The sequence below is a fragment of the Phascolarctos cinereus genome, unplaced genomic scaffold (assembly GCF_003287225.1).
Source record: "Phascolarctos cinereus isolate Bilbo 61053 unplaced genomic scaffold, phaCin_HiC Scaffold_76;HRSCAF=610, whole genome shotgun sequence".
NCBI lineage: Eukaryota > Metazoa > Chordata > Mammalia > Diprotodontia > Phascolarctidae > Phascolarctos > Phascolarctos cinereus.
This window is the reverse complement of record NW_027556146.1, coordinates 17,605-33,622: the sequence shown is the minus strand read 5'-3', so window position 1 is coordinate 33,622 and position 16,018 is coordinate 17,605. Positions and strand designations below refer to the sequence as shown.

Below are 16,018 nucleotides of genomic sequence, written 5' to 3'. Positions count from 1 at the left end.
CGGCCTGAAAGGTTACCCCCAGGAAGCTGAATGTGCTGTTAGCCAGAGCCAATTCCTTAGCTGGCCTCCTATCCTTGACCCTCAGTCATGGGACGCTCAAACCTCCCAAGCAATGGAGAGAATTCCTCAACATTATTATTTCCTGAGCAGTTAGTAATGGTACACTGTGGGCTGGACCTGGCTTTCCCATCCTGCACTCTATGCATGGTCCTGATGGGGACTCAGATCCCCAAATTTAACTTCACTGGGACTTGCCCCTTTGATTCTGCAATCTCAGGGACACTTTGAGGAAGACTCAAAAGATCCAGTTACATTCTCAGGTCTTGGATCCTTGCAAATTCCCCAACCCCCTTCCTTGGAATAATAATAGCCAATTAGTGTTGGGGGTTTTCTAACAAGCCTCTAATTCCCTCTCTCTCTCAGTCATTAAGTGAACACTATGTTTGTATTGTATTTGTACTGTCAGTTGGTCTGTCAGTGTGTCTTTGTGTCTGTACCTTGTAAGATATAAAATGCAGGTAGCCAGAGACTTCGAAAGACTGCAGCCAGGAAAACAACAAACCTGTAAAACTCCTTTTCTTGTGGGTCCAGGCTTGACCAGCCTAGACCTAGAGTTAAAAATTAGATACAAGTAAAGACATCTTAGCAGATTCTGGAGTTTCTGAGATTAATCATTAAGAAGTTTACGTCTAAGGGACAGCTACAACACAGGCCTGGAGAAGTTAATAAAAGCCCGGTAACTAAGTGTTAATGAACAGGGGAGGGGGGCGGTGCCACCGCGAGGCACGCCGGGACTTTTGGTCTTCCCCCGCCTCTCAGAGCATTTGGCCGCGGCCCCTCCCCTCAAGGGTGCCTCTAGGACCAAAAGCGGAAGGAAAGGCGTTTACCTTGCCTCGGATCGGCGTTGATTGTCACCCGGGAGGACCAATAGGAGGCCCGGTCTGCCTTTCCCACTATCGGCCACGCCTTCTGCTTTGAAAATCCTTGCTTCGCCCCTCAGGCCCCGCCTACTGAGGCGGCGGCGTGGTCTTGGACGGAGTCGAGGGCCTCGCTACACGGGGCGAGGTGGGCCGGGCCTGGTGGAGCAAGCTAGTTGAGGCCGCGGCCGCGTCCTCGTCCCCTCCGGGGGCGGCTCGGCCTCGCGGAGGCGCGTCTATCCCGGCGGGCCCTCGGCCTCACCGGATGACCGCCTGAGGGCCGTAAGAGACTTTTTGCAGACGGGGAATCTGAGGCAGGCCTTTGCGCCCTGTGTTTCCTCACCTGTAAAACGAGGGGGTCGGATTGGTCGCCCAGTGTAGGATCGAGGCCCGACTCTTCCATCAGGCCACACCGGGAGCGAGGGAGCGAGCCGGGCTGCTCCCGTTTTATGGATGGGGGAGCGGAGTGGTGGTGCTGGGGCCGCAGACTCTGGCTTGCCGTTTCTGGTCTCGAGTCCCAAGAAGGCGCCCCTTCCTTCAGCTGCGTGGCAGCTTTCTAGCTGCTTAGACAACGCGTGTGGGTTGAAAGACTCGAACTCTTCCTCTCAGTCTTTCCTTCCTGCCTCAGACAAGCCTTGATCGCCAGGTAAGTCACTAGTGCCAGGCAGGCTTGAGTGGAGCAGGGGCCGGGTGCCCACAGGGCTGCTGGGGTGCCTTCCCAGCCCCGGGTGTCAGGAGCAGGGCCTCTCATCCGTTTCCATGTGCATTGACCTGTCGGGCAGTCTGGGGAAGCCTGCGAAACACTTTTCTCATCGTGGTGATTGACACGCAGAGAGCCAACTGCACAGGCATAGGAGAGGACCGATTCCATCGACATGCAAGAATCAAAGAGTAGAAAATCACAAGGTCACAGACCTCCCAGAAATCTGGCCCTGCAAGAATCCCTTTCCTGCACAAAATGTTACGTATTGTTGTTATTACTGCCAATTTAGGCTGTAGGACATGTGCTTTCATTGACTTAGAACTCGGAAGTAGTCCTGGTTTTGTTGGGGTGCTTGGGTGCTTATGCTTGGGTGTTTATGTTTGGGTGCTTGTACTTGGGCCCCAATTTCTCCCTAGCCTCAGAAACACTGTCCCTTGATAATCATTTAAGATCAGTTGAGCCCCAATAAGGGCCAAAAACCTAAATTAATCTTTTTCTCTCTGAATGAACTAAAAACACCCCTTCCTGTGTCAGCAAATTCCAGGACCAGATAGAGCTGATCAGTATTCTTCCTGTTTGCTATCACTAGGCCCAGGATGTCTGGGACCAGATACTCTCTTGAATAATGGGACTTTTCTCGTCTTGAGTTTCAACTGAGAACTGACCACTCCTTAACCACTCCCTAATCCCACCCTGAATCCCCTAGTTAGCATATTTGACATATGTTTTATTGGATTTTATCCTATATAAACTTTACCTGTACCTCTCTACGGTTTTGCAGGATCCTTTAAGAATCCTTGCCCGCTGAAAAGCATAATAATAAATCTTTGCCACCTTGAATTAAAGAATGCTTGAGTCTGTGAATTCCTTCCTGTACTCTGGTCTTCGAGGGGTCAAAGTCTGTCAACTTCTCAGCCTGCAACAGTTTCACAGATTTAAGACTGGAAGGGACCCGAAAGGCCAAGTTCAGTGCCCTTATTTTGCGCATGAGAACACCTGAGGCACAGAGAAGTTGGCCCAGAGTCGCACAGCTAGTGAGGGAGGTGACATTTGAATCCACGAGTTCCAAACAAGGACATCACCTACCTGTCTCCTGGAAGTTGCTCTCTATTTCTTTGTTCACTCTTTGTGTTTACTTCTAAACAGAGACACCCTGGGTTAAGCACTTTCAAGGACCTCAAAGGTTTTTCTAGACCAACCTGCCCTTCCTCTAATCTCAGGTTCAGTGATTGGCCCATGTTCACACAGCATGTGTTGAAGCTGGAATTCGAACCCAGATCCTTTGATTCTCTGTGCCACATCTGCAAAGCAGTGCTCATCTGCAGCCACCTTACTCTAGATGAGTTCAGATGCTTCTTGTTTCTTGTTAAGGGTCTGCTTGATTGCTGCTTCCTCCCTCCCCTTTACTTAATCCTGCTGGCAAGGCTTGGTCGTAACCCTCACTCAGTCTTTGAGTGCCATCAGATGCCTGGTTAGTGGGTGCCTTATTTGGGGGGCGAGGAGCTCATAACTGTTAGGGGTTGTGGCCTGAAGCCAAATTTGTTGCAGAATATACTGTGAGGAGGGGATGGGTGTTGGAGTAGTGGGAAACCTTGAATGAAAGGAGAAAACCACTGTGGCCTCACTTCCTGCATCCCATCTCTTCCAGTTAGGGGGGCTCTGCATGTGAAGGTGGCAAGTTTAGGGTCAGAGAGAGAGTTTTAGAATATTTGCCAGCTGCTGTTGTACCTGGGTAAATTGTTCCAAACCCATCCCTCATCAGGCTCTGTACTGGGAGGGAGAGCAGTGGTTTGGGACCTGGTATCACCTCTGCCCCCGAGGGGAGTACAAGCTGGCTGACAGTGGTTGAGAAGCAAGACCACAACTTATTTTATGATCTTAAGCCAAGGTTTGCTTAGCATGGGGTCGTTTTGATTGGGGTGGGGTGGGAGTTTAGGGAGTGGGAGAGAAGCCTGAGAAAGTGGATGAAACTTTTTAGTTAAAGCCAAGTGAAGGTCTTTCCTTGTGGAGGGAGGGTCTTCTTGTAACCGCTATTTTTGTTTTCTAACCACTAATTAAAAAGGAAATCTTTGTGTTTTATTGTTTTTTTGCACCAGTCATTTCTTAATACCATTCACAGTCCCCCCCCCACATACCCAAAACCCCCAACTGTGAGCTCAGAAGAAGCAAACCAAACTGACACATTCCCCAATTGATGGGCATGCCCCCCAGAAAAGAGCTGTTATAAATGTTTTTGTACTTATAGGTGCTTTTCTTTTTTGTTTTTTCTCTCTCTTAGGATACAGGCCTAGTGGTTATATTGCTAGGTCAAAGGGTACACATAACTTTATACCCTTTGGGCATAGTTCCAAATTGCTCTACAGAAGGGTAAAATCAGTTCACAACTCTACCAACAGTATATTAATGTCTCATTTTCCCCACATCCCCTCCAAATCTGTCATTTACCTTTCCTGTCCTTTTAGCCAATCTAATAGGTATGAGGTAGTACCTCAGAATTGTGTTCATTTGCATTTCTCCAATCAGTAGTGAGTTAGAGTATTTTTTCATATGGCTATAGACAGCTTTGATTATTTCATCTGAAAACTGATCATAACTTTTGATCGTTTATCAATTGGAGAATGGCTCTTATTTTTATACATTTGACTCAGTTCTCTAATTGCTTGAGAAATGAGGCCTTTATCAGAGAAACTTGCTCCAAATGTTCTTTTCATAGTTACTGTTGCTGACTGTATTTCCTTCCCTCCATTTATTCTATTCTCTCTCTCTCCCTTCACCGTGTCCCTCTTCAAAAGTATTTTGCTTCTCACCAACATCTCCCCCAGTCTACTCTCCCTTCTACCACCACCCCTTTCTGTTATTCCCTTCCTTTATTTTCTTGTAGGGTAAGATAGATTTCTGTGCCCAATGTGTATGTTATTCCCTCTTTGAGCCAATTCTGATGAGAGTAAAGTTCATTCACTCCCCCTCCCTTCCTCTCCACTGTATTTTTATTTTATTTTTACTTTATTTTTTAGGCAGTTGGGGTTAAAGTGACTTGCCCAGGGTCACACAGCTAGTAAGTTTTGGTCTGAGTCTGAATTTGAACTGAGGTCCTCCTGACTTCAGGGCCTATGCTCTTTCTACTGTGCCACCTAGCTGCCTTCCCTCTCCACTGTAAAAGCTTTTTCTTGCCTCTTTTATGTGAGATAATTTTCCCCATTCTCTCTCTCCCTTTCTCTTTCTCTCAGTACATTCCTCTCACCCCCTTTTTTTTTAGATATCCCTTCATATTCTACTCACACCTGTTCCCTCTGTCTATATGTACTCCTTCTAACTACCCTAATAATGAGAAAGATTTTATGAGTTAAAAATATCATCTTCCCATATAGGAATAGAAACAATTTAACCTTATTAAGTCCCTTATGATTTCCCTTTCCTGTTTACATTTTTATGCTTCTCTTGAGTCTTGTATTCAAAAGTCAAATTTTCTATTCAGCTCTGGTCTTTTCATCAAGAATGCTTGAAAGTCCTCTATCATATTGAATTTCCATTTTTTTCCTTGAAGGTTTATACTCAGTTTTTCTGGGTAGATGGTTCTTGGTTTTAATCCTAGCTTATTTGACCTCTAGTATATCATATCCCAAACCCTGCAGTCCCTTAATGTAGAAGCTGCTAAATCTTGTGTTATCCTGATTGTGTTTTCACAGTACTTGAAATGTTTCTTTCTGGCTGCTTGTAGTATTTTCTCCTTGACCTGGTGAAATGGAAATTGGAAATTCCCCTTTAAATTAATAAGATCACTCAAATAAATAGGTTCAGTTCAAATCTCGGTCATGACCGTTCCATATCTCCTGAGTGTTCTTGGCCTAGCATTCCAGGAACTAGCCATTCCTAGGTCACGTTGACATGGAGGGTTGGCTCCTCTCCTTGTGAGACGTGATGTTATTAAAAAACAAAATACCAAGCCTCAGGCGGATGGGAGCGTGGCTAAGGTCAGATGTGTATTGGACAAACCACGAATAGCACAAGCATCAAAAAGGGCTTCTTGGCCCCAAGCCTTCTTTGTTTAGAACAATATAAAAACACTGCGTCCTGTAAGCCCGCTGAGCCTCACCCGCGGGAAGGACGCTTCGCCCGGGAAAATCTTTACACAATTCAAGTTTGTACTGGCTGCAACGGGGCTCCCAGCCGTTGATTGACTTTGGAGGTTCCCTTGAATTGGTGATGTATTCTCTTCCATTACCGACTCTCTTGATCGGTGCTATATTATTGATTGTTCTTATTATTTATGCTTTCTATGCAAATTCAAACTATCTGTGCTTTGCTTCTTCTAAATAAATTATCTATTTCCTATTATTTTCTGGTGCATTGGAGAGTGTCATTTATAGGAGCGAATCCGAACCTCACTAAATCCTATTAATACAAAATTGGCGTCACGAACAGGATTCGCTGTATAAATGCCTTTCTTTAAGAGAAATGTTGAGCCCCGGGCTCCGGTAGAGGTCCCCGGTTGGGAGGACCCTCCGTTTTCCTCGCTCGCAAAAACCTGGTCACAGTGTACAGGACCTAGTGAGGATTGGGGGTGTTGGGGGTTCTCGTTTGGGGTGCGACGGATGGGCCGGTTGCCAGCAGGGATAATGGGGGGATACGACCAGTACATCATTTTCCCTTTTGGGTTGTTTGCAGCCAGACAGCCAAAGGCTGCAGCAGGACTCTGAAAAGTTGCCTTCATTCTCCCCTCTCCCTCCCCAGGTAACAGCAGCTTCAAAGCAGTGCGTGGATGGGAGAGGGAAAGAGAGAAGAATACTTTATTACTTAGGTTATATGGTTGGTAGAGGGCAAGTTGGGAAGGATTGTTGAAGTGTTAGGTCAGAATTAGAAAGGAATGAGATATGTACAGGTTTTAAGGGGATTTTAAATCATTAGAAAGAAAGGCAAGGAAGTTTAAGCATGTAGGAGAGAGGAGTGTGTGTAGAAAATTTGAAGGGTGAGTAAAAGGAAAGTGCATGCTGTAGCTGTAGCAAATATGAATTGGGACCCTGATACTTGGGAAGGTGATATTTGGGATGAAGATGATGATAGGTGGGGGGAAGTAATAGAGGAAGATGTTCCGGATGTTGTAGACGGGGAAGCTCGGCCGATAGATAGGAGAAAAGCCGAAAAGGAGGGAGCTAACCCACCCCGGGTGACTGAAATCACGGAAGATTACTCCCAAAGAGAAATTACTGATTTGCTTAGTAGGTTTTCACAGCGATCAGGAGAGCCTGCAATCTCCTGGCTTGTAAGATTAAGTGATGGGGGAGCTGGAGGAGTGTGGCTAGACCCCAAGGATTGTCTAAAATTTTTGAGTTTGACCTCTATATTTTAATACAGGCAGAGAATAAAGAGGTGGTAGAGAAAAGATTAACTCAACTAATAGAATATGAAGGAGAAGGGATGGGAGATTAATCCTGATAAAATTCAAGGTCCAGCTCAAAGTGTGAAGTTTTTAGGAATAATTTGGAATAAGGGTCATAGAGAAATCCTCCCCAAGGCCAAGCAAAAAATTTAGATTTTTCACCTCCTAGGGACAAAAGAGAAGCTCAAAAGTTCGTTGGGTTGTTTGGTTTCTGGAGAATCACATTCCTCATTTAGGTCAGATTTTGAAGCCATTGTATAAAGTTACCCGGAAAAAGTATGCATTTGAATGGGGGGAAACAGAATCGAAAGCCTTTGAGGAAGCCAAAATAGCTATTCAAACTGCCCTGGATCTTTGGCCTGTACAGCCAGGGCCGATGGAATTGCAAGTTACAGTTTTGCATGGATATGCTGATTGGAGTTTATGGCAAAAACAACAGGGCAGGAATGTTCCTTTAGGATTTTGGTCGCGGAAACTGCCACCTGCTGGCCAAAATTATACTCCTTTTGAACAACAATTATTGGCTGCATATTGGGCCCTGGTAGAGACAGAACATTTAACTTTAAACCATGAAGTTGTATTGAGGCCAGCCATACCCATTATGAGTTGGATTATGGGGACCCCCGCCTCACATAAAATAGGACATGCCCAAGAATCATCAATTATTAAATGGAAATGGTATTTGCAAAATAGAGTCAAGACAGGCAGATCGGGTATTTCCACCTTGCATGAAAAGGTATTAGAATTACCAAAACATTCAAATGATATTGATATACCACCAAAGTCTTATGATCAATCACCTGTTTCTTGGAATAATGGATATGATTCTCTAACCCCCGAGCAGAAGAAGCATGCTTGGTTTACTGATGGCTCGGCTAAATATATAGGATCTAAGCGATGTTGGAAAGCTGTAGCCTATAACCTTCATGCAATACTATTTTGGAAAGCTCTGGTGAAGGCCAGAGTAGCCAATGGGCCGAATTAGTGGCTGTCTATCAAGTAATTCAAAAGGAACAAGGTGGCCAATGTCATATATATACTGATTCCTGGGCCGTAGCCAATGGCCTAGCAGTTTGGATGCCAATTTGGAAGAAACACGAATGGAAAATTAGAGACAAAGATGTGTGGGGAAAAGAATTATGGGAACAAATATGGGAATGGTGTCAATGTACTAATGTATCTGTATTTCATGTAGATGCCCATGTGAATCAAGATTCTGTGGAACGTGAGTATAATGCCCGTGCTGATGAATTATCCAAACTTCAAGGAAAAGCTTTAAAGGTCACCCCCAGAGAGGAAAATGAAACACAATTAGGAAAATGGGTCCATATCACCGCAGGACATCTTGGCGCTCTTGCATCTTACAGGTGGGCATTAGACAGAGGGATTAACATACCTCTGGATCTATTTAAGCAAATAGTACAAAACTGCATACAATGTCAATTATTTGCTCATCGGCCTGTGCCGAAGAAAATCACTGGAGAATTGGCTAGAGGGTCTTTACCTGCTCAAATTTGGCAAATAGACTATATTGGACCATTACCTGTTAGTCAGGGGTGTCAATATGCCTGCACTTGTGTGGACACCTACTCTGGGGTATTAGTTGCCTGCCCCTATAAACAGGCTACCCAGAAAAACACTTGTAAAACCCTAGATATTATTTCTCTTTATTATGGGACCCCCCTACAAATACAGAGTGATAATGGTACTAAAGTTTGGATAAAGAAGCATCAATCTGATAGACCAAGGCCAGCTGAGCTCATAGCACAAGGAAACACTAATACTGCCATAGTAGTATACCCTGGTGATGATAAATGGTATCATGTCCCACTAACCCAAATGTTTTTACGATATTAAGTGTTTTACAGTGTTTGCCTGCTATACGCTAACTATGGCATGAACTCCAGGTATTCCAGTGGGAATCCTCAGCAAGGACCGCGTACTGATTCCATCTACGCTGGTGAAAACAACACCCACATCATGAATTGGTCATACCCATTCAACGTAGAAGTTTGGGACGCCCTTTTCCCCTAATGAGAATCAATTTAACTAGTTTTAATCTAACTGTTACTGCAGCAAACGGTACCAATATATCCTGTACCCTTACAAGTTGGCCACCTAGTCCATATTTTCCTAAAAGGTTAAGATCTGTAACATATAATTGGACACAAGTAAACTCCACCTACACTGTCTCACTATCACAAGCGGACGACAGAAAATATTTTTATTGTCGTAACACCTCCAATGGGCTGTATGAAGAATATCTAAACCAATTAGTATGGGTTGTACCTGTGACTCCAAACCCCTGGAATAATTCGTGTCCCGCTCATGTACTAACACCTCTATCTTGCAACACAAAATAGTGTTTCATTATAATGTAACTTTTCCCTCTTTAGAAAGTTGTGTCAGGAAAAAAAGAGCTTGGTATGATACATTACTTGGTGGTGCAGGAACTGGTTTGGGTATAGTTAATTCTATAGACCTTGAGACCTTGGCTAGCAGACTGCGCAGTGCTGGACAAGATGTTTCTCAAGCTTTGACTGTGAATGCCCAATGGTTACCCACAACGATCCTGCCACACCAAAATACATTACAATATCAAGGCCAATTTTTACAAGTCTTTAATAATAGCATCCTCGTTAATTTACACCTTATGAAAAACATTGGTGTTTTTTTAATTGGACTAAATGTTCCTTGCAAAACTTATATACCCTCATACAGAAGGAAAATGCCCAAAGATTACTACAGGAAGGTAACTCTCACATATGGAACGATATACTTGACTTGTCAGATGTATGGAAAAAGCAAAAACCTGAGAATGCTAGATGCACTCCACTTTGGTGCGCTGGAACTATTATACTCTACCAAGTTAAAACTTGGACTGTTATGTGTCAATTTCATGTAATACCTTTTGTCTTACATAAATACTTTGCTTTACCTTATATCTATGGAAACTATATAGATTGGTATAATGTAACTCATACTCTGTCTGATTGTGTTGTAACTAATGGAGGGATTGTTTGTGGGATGATGACTCGGCAGATGGAACCCTGCCTTCTCTCACATTCATCCAATTTGTGTGATCTAACTTTATACCCAGTGAGTAACTTTTCTATGATATATGAAGTATCTACTCAATATGTTTGTATAGCCTCTAATAATCACTCTGACCTTCTATCTGTAGATGTTACTACTGTCCATTTTCTGGTTGCTTATCCAATGTATCTTTCCTACGCTGGCAAGGAAATGATTTTTACTTTCCACCAGACACTAACCTAGTTAAAAATTTTGCTTGGGTACCCCAATCTTTGCCTCTACCTCATGTGTCTCTATCTCTATATCCCCTTATGAACATCTTGAATCAGTCGACTGAAATCAAAAAGTTATTAGAGTCCAACCAACGCGCGTTAAATGAACATCGAATACAGACTCTTATAGCTGCAGGAAGACTAGTCGAAGCTTCTCATTTAGTGATCTCAGATACTAATCATCATTGGTATGATTTTCTTTTTAAATCTCCTACTGCTACTATGTATTTTAATTCCTTAGCTACCCCCATACTACTACTTGCTTTGTTCTTTTTATGTCTTTGTATATGCAATTGTTATATGTATACCAAAATACGCACTATATACACTCATGTCACACCTTTGCCCCTCACCTATTATTCTCATGATCTTAAGGCCAAGTGAAATGGAAATTGGAAATTCCCCTTTAAATTAATAAGATCACTCAAATAAATAGGTTCAGTTCAAATCTCGGTCATGACCGTTCCATATCTCCTGAGTGTTCTTGGCCTAGCATTCCAGGAACTAGCCATTCCTAGGTCACGTTGACATGGAGGGTTGGCTCCTCTCCTTGTGAGACGTGATGTTATTAAAAAACAAAATACCAAGCCTCAGGCGGATGGGAGCGTGGCTAAGGTCAGATGTGTATTGGACAAACCACGAATAGCACAAGCATCAAAAAGGGCTTCTTGGCCCCAAGCCTTCTTTGTTTAGAACAATATAAAAACACTGCGTCCTGTAAGCCCGCTGAGCCTCACCCGCGGGAAGGACGCTTTGCCCGGGAAAATCTTTACACAATTCAAGTTTGTACTGGCTGCAACGGGGCTCCCAGCCGTTGATTGACTTTGGAGGTTCCCTTGAATTGGTGATGTATTCTCTTCCATTACCGACTCTCTTGATCGGTGCTATATTATTGATTGTTCTTATTATTTATGCTTTCTATGCAAATTCAAACTATCTGTGCTTTACTTCTTCTAAATAAATTATCTATTTCCTATTATTTTCTGGTGCATTGGAGAGTGTCATTTATAGGAGCGAATCCGAACCTCACTAAATCCTATTAATACACCTGGGAACTCTGGAATTTGGCTACAATATTCCTAGGAGTTTTCCTTTGTGGATCTCTTTCAGGAGGAGTTTGGTGGCTTCTTTCCATTTCTAAGGAGGAGGCCCTAAAGATGTTCTCCAGGTAAATCCAGGGCTGAAGGGCCCATGTGGGTACAGCAGCAAGGGGCTGGTAGCCCAGGGCACAGGAGACCAGACAAAACCTGACTTTGACCTGAAGGGTCATTCACAGAAATACACATTTAAAAAGGGGAGAGCCTTATGGGAAACCTTACTCCTATAGCAAGGCAGAGCCAGAGGAACTGAGAAAGAGGAACGTGTTTGTCTGTGGCCCATTCCATGCCTGCCAAAGTTCTGCCAGTTTGGGGGTGTTTTCCTTCCTTTCTCCTCCTCTCTTCTTTTCTTCCCTTCCTTCCCTCCGTCCTTCTATCCTTCCTTCCCCCCTCTCTCCCTCCCTCTGTGCCAGGCACTGTACAAAGCCCAGAGAACAAGACACTCTCTTCTCTGTGAAATGGATCTTGTTTCTAAAGGGATCTGACCAGGCCTGAGCACCTCCCTCCCCTCATTCTGGGCACGCCCTTCATGTACTCCATCAGTGTCAGAAACTGGCTTCCCCAGGGCATTCCTCCTCCATTTCCCCTCCTTGTGCCCTGGTGATCCTTTAATGCTTCTCCTGACACTCAGATTCCATAATTCCTTGCTGCCCTCCCCTCTCTCCAAGACCCCATTCCCTTTCCTCTTCTCATTCTCTAGCTTCTCCCTACCCCCCCATCCTTGGGTTCTGCCCTCTTTGTCCTTGAGTGCCAGGTGAGGAAGAGTGATCTCTAGAGCTGGAAGGATGGAAGCTGGGCAGGGCCCCTCTAGTCTAATCCCCTCGTTGTGCAGTTGGGAATCCTGAGGTCCAAAGACTTGCCCAAGGTCCCTCAAGTCATAAACATCAAAGGTGAAATTTGAACCCAGGGCCTCTCTTCCCTAGACCATGCAGCCTCCCTCACTGTGGGCAGTGGGGATCCCTGACCTACTGCCAAGGCTGAGGTGGCAGGGGAGGAGGCTGCCAGAGTGGGACCAGTCAGATCCCTGTTCTTCCATGGGGATGAGGGTTCTACCAGATATGGCATCTTATATGAGGCATCTTAGGGTGACCTAAGTACCGTTCAGACTAAAGGGACCTTTCTGGCCTGGTCTGGGCACAGCATGGAACCAGCTGTGTCCAAAGCTCGATTATCTGGAGCTTCAAGGTTAGCAGAATGCTTTACAAATGTTAGCTCCTTTGATCCTTAGAACAGCCCTGGGGGTAGGCACTGTTATCATCCCCATTTTACAGGGCCACGCAGCTGCTAAGTGGCCAAGGTGAGATTCTAACTCAGGGCTTCTTGACTCCCAGTCCAGCACCCTGTGCCACTTAGCTGTCCTCTGTGTGACTGCATCTGTGAGGAAATGTGTCCCAAGTCCCCAGACAGACTTTGTGGCTCCAACCTGTTGGGGGCCTGCATAGAGCCCTGGGCTCCCAGACAAAAGAGCTTGAGCAAATCAAATTACCTCCCTGGGCCTCAGTTTTCTTATCTTTAAGGTGAAAGATTTGGCCTAGACGGATCCCCTGGATTGGGTCCAGGTCTAACCTTCTCAAATGCTGTAAAGACGAGATTAGGCTTTGCAGAACCCCTGGTGAGTAGGTGAGGCTGGCCCATAGGGATAATACAGGAGGAGGAGATTTGTCCTCCTTTCTGATGAGCAGGAAGACCCAGGGGCTCTTCCAGGCCAAAGGGGCCATTGATGGGGAGGTGACCAGTTTAGATGTTCTGTGACTCTCCTTTTCTCCTCTTTACCCCTCAGTGACTTCAGTGTGGAGCCTGAGCTGATGCACAAAACGCCATCTCAGAGGGACCGCTGGAGGAAGAAACAGTTTTCCTCCATGCAGGATGAGAACAAGCACCCAACCAGGAAAAGGTAGGTGCCTGCTGGGGTCCAGGGCCAAGCGGGCAGGGCAGGACAGCAGAGGCAGGCCTGGGTATGGTGTCAGTATCTGGCTGTGCCCCTCCTCAGCTGTGGCACCTCCCTAGGCCTCTGTAAATAGAAGGCCTCCAAGGTCTTGTCCATTAAAATGGTGGTACTGTGACAATGGTAGAGCGCTTAGCACCGGGCTCAGTGCTGTGGGAAAAATGGAAGGAAGTACAAGACATTGAGGGGAGAGGAGACCCAGACAAGAAGCAAGGGCAGGGCAGGGGATGATCTTGGTCCTGGTGTGTGGGCCCTCAAGAGGGCCTAGGACCAAGGATTTGGAGCTGAAAGGGAGCTTGGAGGTCCTTGACTCCAAGACCTTCATTTATATAGATGAGGAAACTGAGGTAAACAGGTAAAGTGACTTGCCCAGGGTCACCCAGCTGGGAAGTGTCTGTGGCTGGATTTGAACTCAGGCCCTCCTGACTCCAGGCTCAGTGCTCTCTCCATTGTAAGTTCCTTGAGGGCAGGGATTGTGTTTTTGCCTTTCTTTGTATCCCTAGAACCTTAGCACAGTGCATGGCACGTGATAGGGACTTCCCAAATGATATTAGATTGGCAGTGCCTAAGGCCATGATCTCAGGGCCCCGCTTTCCGTCTCATGCAGGTTGTCCCGCCGTGAGAAACTAAGGAGCCGTCGACACAACCACCAGCTACTTCGGAGTAAAGATAAGCCGGAGAAGTTGGTTCTGGTGGCAGCTGACAATAGCTCCGTCCCTCGTGGTACTTGAACCCAAGCAGGAGCAGCCTCCTCGCCCCCTGAATCACCCACGGTGCTCCCCAAAATGCCTGTGAACCTGGCAGCAGTGGATGGGCTTGTGCCCATTATATAGATCAGCGTCAGCAAGAAGCAGAGTGCTGAAAATTACCTGGTGGCAAATAAGACCAAGACAGCTGTCCTCAGCTTGGGCTGCAAAGATGAATCGATGCCCAAACAGCAGGCAGAAAGCCTCCCTGAACCAGCTCCTGGGACCTCCTTGGTGGTGCCCACTGAGGTGCCTGAGATGAAAGCTGCGGGATCTGTGGCCAAACTCCAGATAGCCCAGCCAGTGACTGTGATGACCAAGCCGGGCAGGGCACCCTCCTCACCAGGAACAGAGACCCAGCCAGAGACTGAGCTCCTCTTGGACTTGCTGGAAAGCCCTCAGACCCTGATAGGCCCCTGCTGTGACCGGCGCTCGGTGCGTAGGAGCCTGGTGTGCAAATCCTCACAAGCCCACAGGGCCTCCTTGATTCGTAAAGACTCCGTTGTCCTGAAGAAGATCTGCTCTGCTCGACTGGTCCGGGAGCCAGCAGTCACCGGTCGCATCACCTGTAAGTTGTTGGGCATTTCCTGGGCGCTGAAGCTCAAGCCCTTTGTCCCTCACAGTCTGTCTGCCTTCTGCCTTGTTTTAACAGAGATGAGGGTGCCCCAAGCACTCAGGTTCCTAGAATGTCTGCACGGGAAGGGGATTCCAGGATTGAAGAAGAGTTCCTAGAAGAGGAAAGTGGGAAGGAAGGGAGCCCCTCACCCATCCCTAGACTTGGAGGATTGTCTGAGCCCCCTCCGTACTGTGACAGATGATAGAAGTCACTCTGGGAGGGCCAGAGCAGGGATTGGAGCCTCCTCTGGCTCCTGGTCTCTGCCCTCCATGTGGCCTGGGAAGTGTGGCCTAGCAGAGGATGGGGTTGGGACCGTCTCCCAAGGTGGAAAGGCTGTGGATGGTTCCTTGTGCCCAAGAATCAGCCTGATTAAATAATAAGGGATTTGTCATTGGCCCTGCAGGGTCGTGGATGGAGCCCTAAACTGGGAGGCCTTAGCACCTGGGTCATCTCTGGGCAGAGTCACCTTTCTTGACTCAGTTTGCCCATCTGTGAAATGAGAATAATAGCAGTGCCTGCCTGATAGAGTTGTGAGGATCAGGGCATTGACAGGCTTCTTAGATCCCCTGGTAGTGAAGGGGAGGGCTGAGAGCAGAGGACTTGTGCACCCTCCCCGCCTGCTGGAGAGTCTCCTCTCCACTCCCTTCAGCATATGGTCTTTCATGTTTTCCTAGGAATGGGTGCTGTGCTTTGTCACAAGCTTTTTGTGCATCTGTTGTTGAGATAATCATATGATTTCTGTTGGTTTCATTATTGATATGGCGACTTTTGCTGACAGTTTTGCTACTATTGAAACAGTCCAACATTGCTGGTATAAATACTGTCTGTTGATTGGGCATGATCTTGGTGATATATTGCTGTAATCTCTTTTCTAGTATTTTATTTAAAATTTTTGCATCAATATTCATTAGGAAAATTGGTCTATAGTTTCCTTCCTGTTTTGGCACATCTTGCTTTAGCTATCAGCACCGTATATGTGTGATAAAAGGAATTTGGCAAGACCTTTCCTTTACCTGTATTGCCAAATTGTTTATATAGTATTAGAATTATTGTTGGTTTAAAATGTTGCATAGAATTCATGTGTGAATCCTTCTTGCCCTGTGATTTTTTTCTTAGGGAGTGCATTGATGGCTTATTCAATTCATATATACATATACATATACATATATATATATGTATCATAGATATATATTATCAATTATGTATATATTTATGTATCATAGATATCATATATTATCAATTTTATATATATATATATACAAATATATATATATATATATATACAAATATATATATATATATATATATA

At 45.5% G+C, this 16,018-nt stretch overlaps 2 long non-coding RNA genes across 2 annotated transcripts; both read left to right on the top strand.

The window, feature by feature from the left end:
• The first annotated feature begins 1,026 nt into the window (after window positions 1-1,026).
• Window positions 1,027-14,658, top strand: LOC110204055 (uncharacterized). Its single transcript, XR_002323179.2, has 3 exons — window positions 1,027-1,563; window positions 13,183-13,296; window positions 13,955-14,658. It is a non-coding gene; the product is annotated as an uncharacterized LOC110204055 (long non-coding RNA).
• Window positions 7,565-9,195, top strand: LOC144454739 (uncharacterized). Its single transcript, XR_013483242.1, has 2 exons — window positions 7,565-8,364; window positions 8,856-9,195. It is a non-coding gene; the product is annotated as an uncharacterized LOC144454739 (long non-coding RNA).
• Window positions 14,659-16,018: the final 1,360 nt, after the last annotated feature.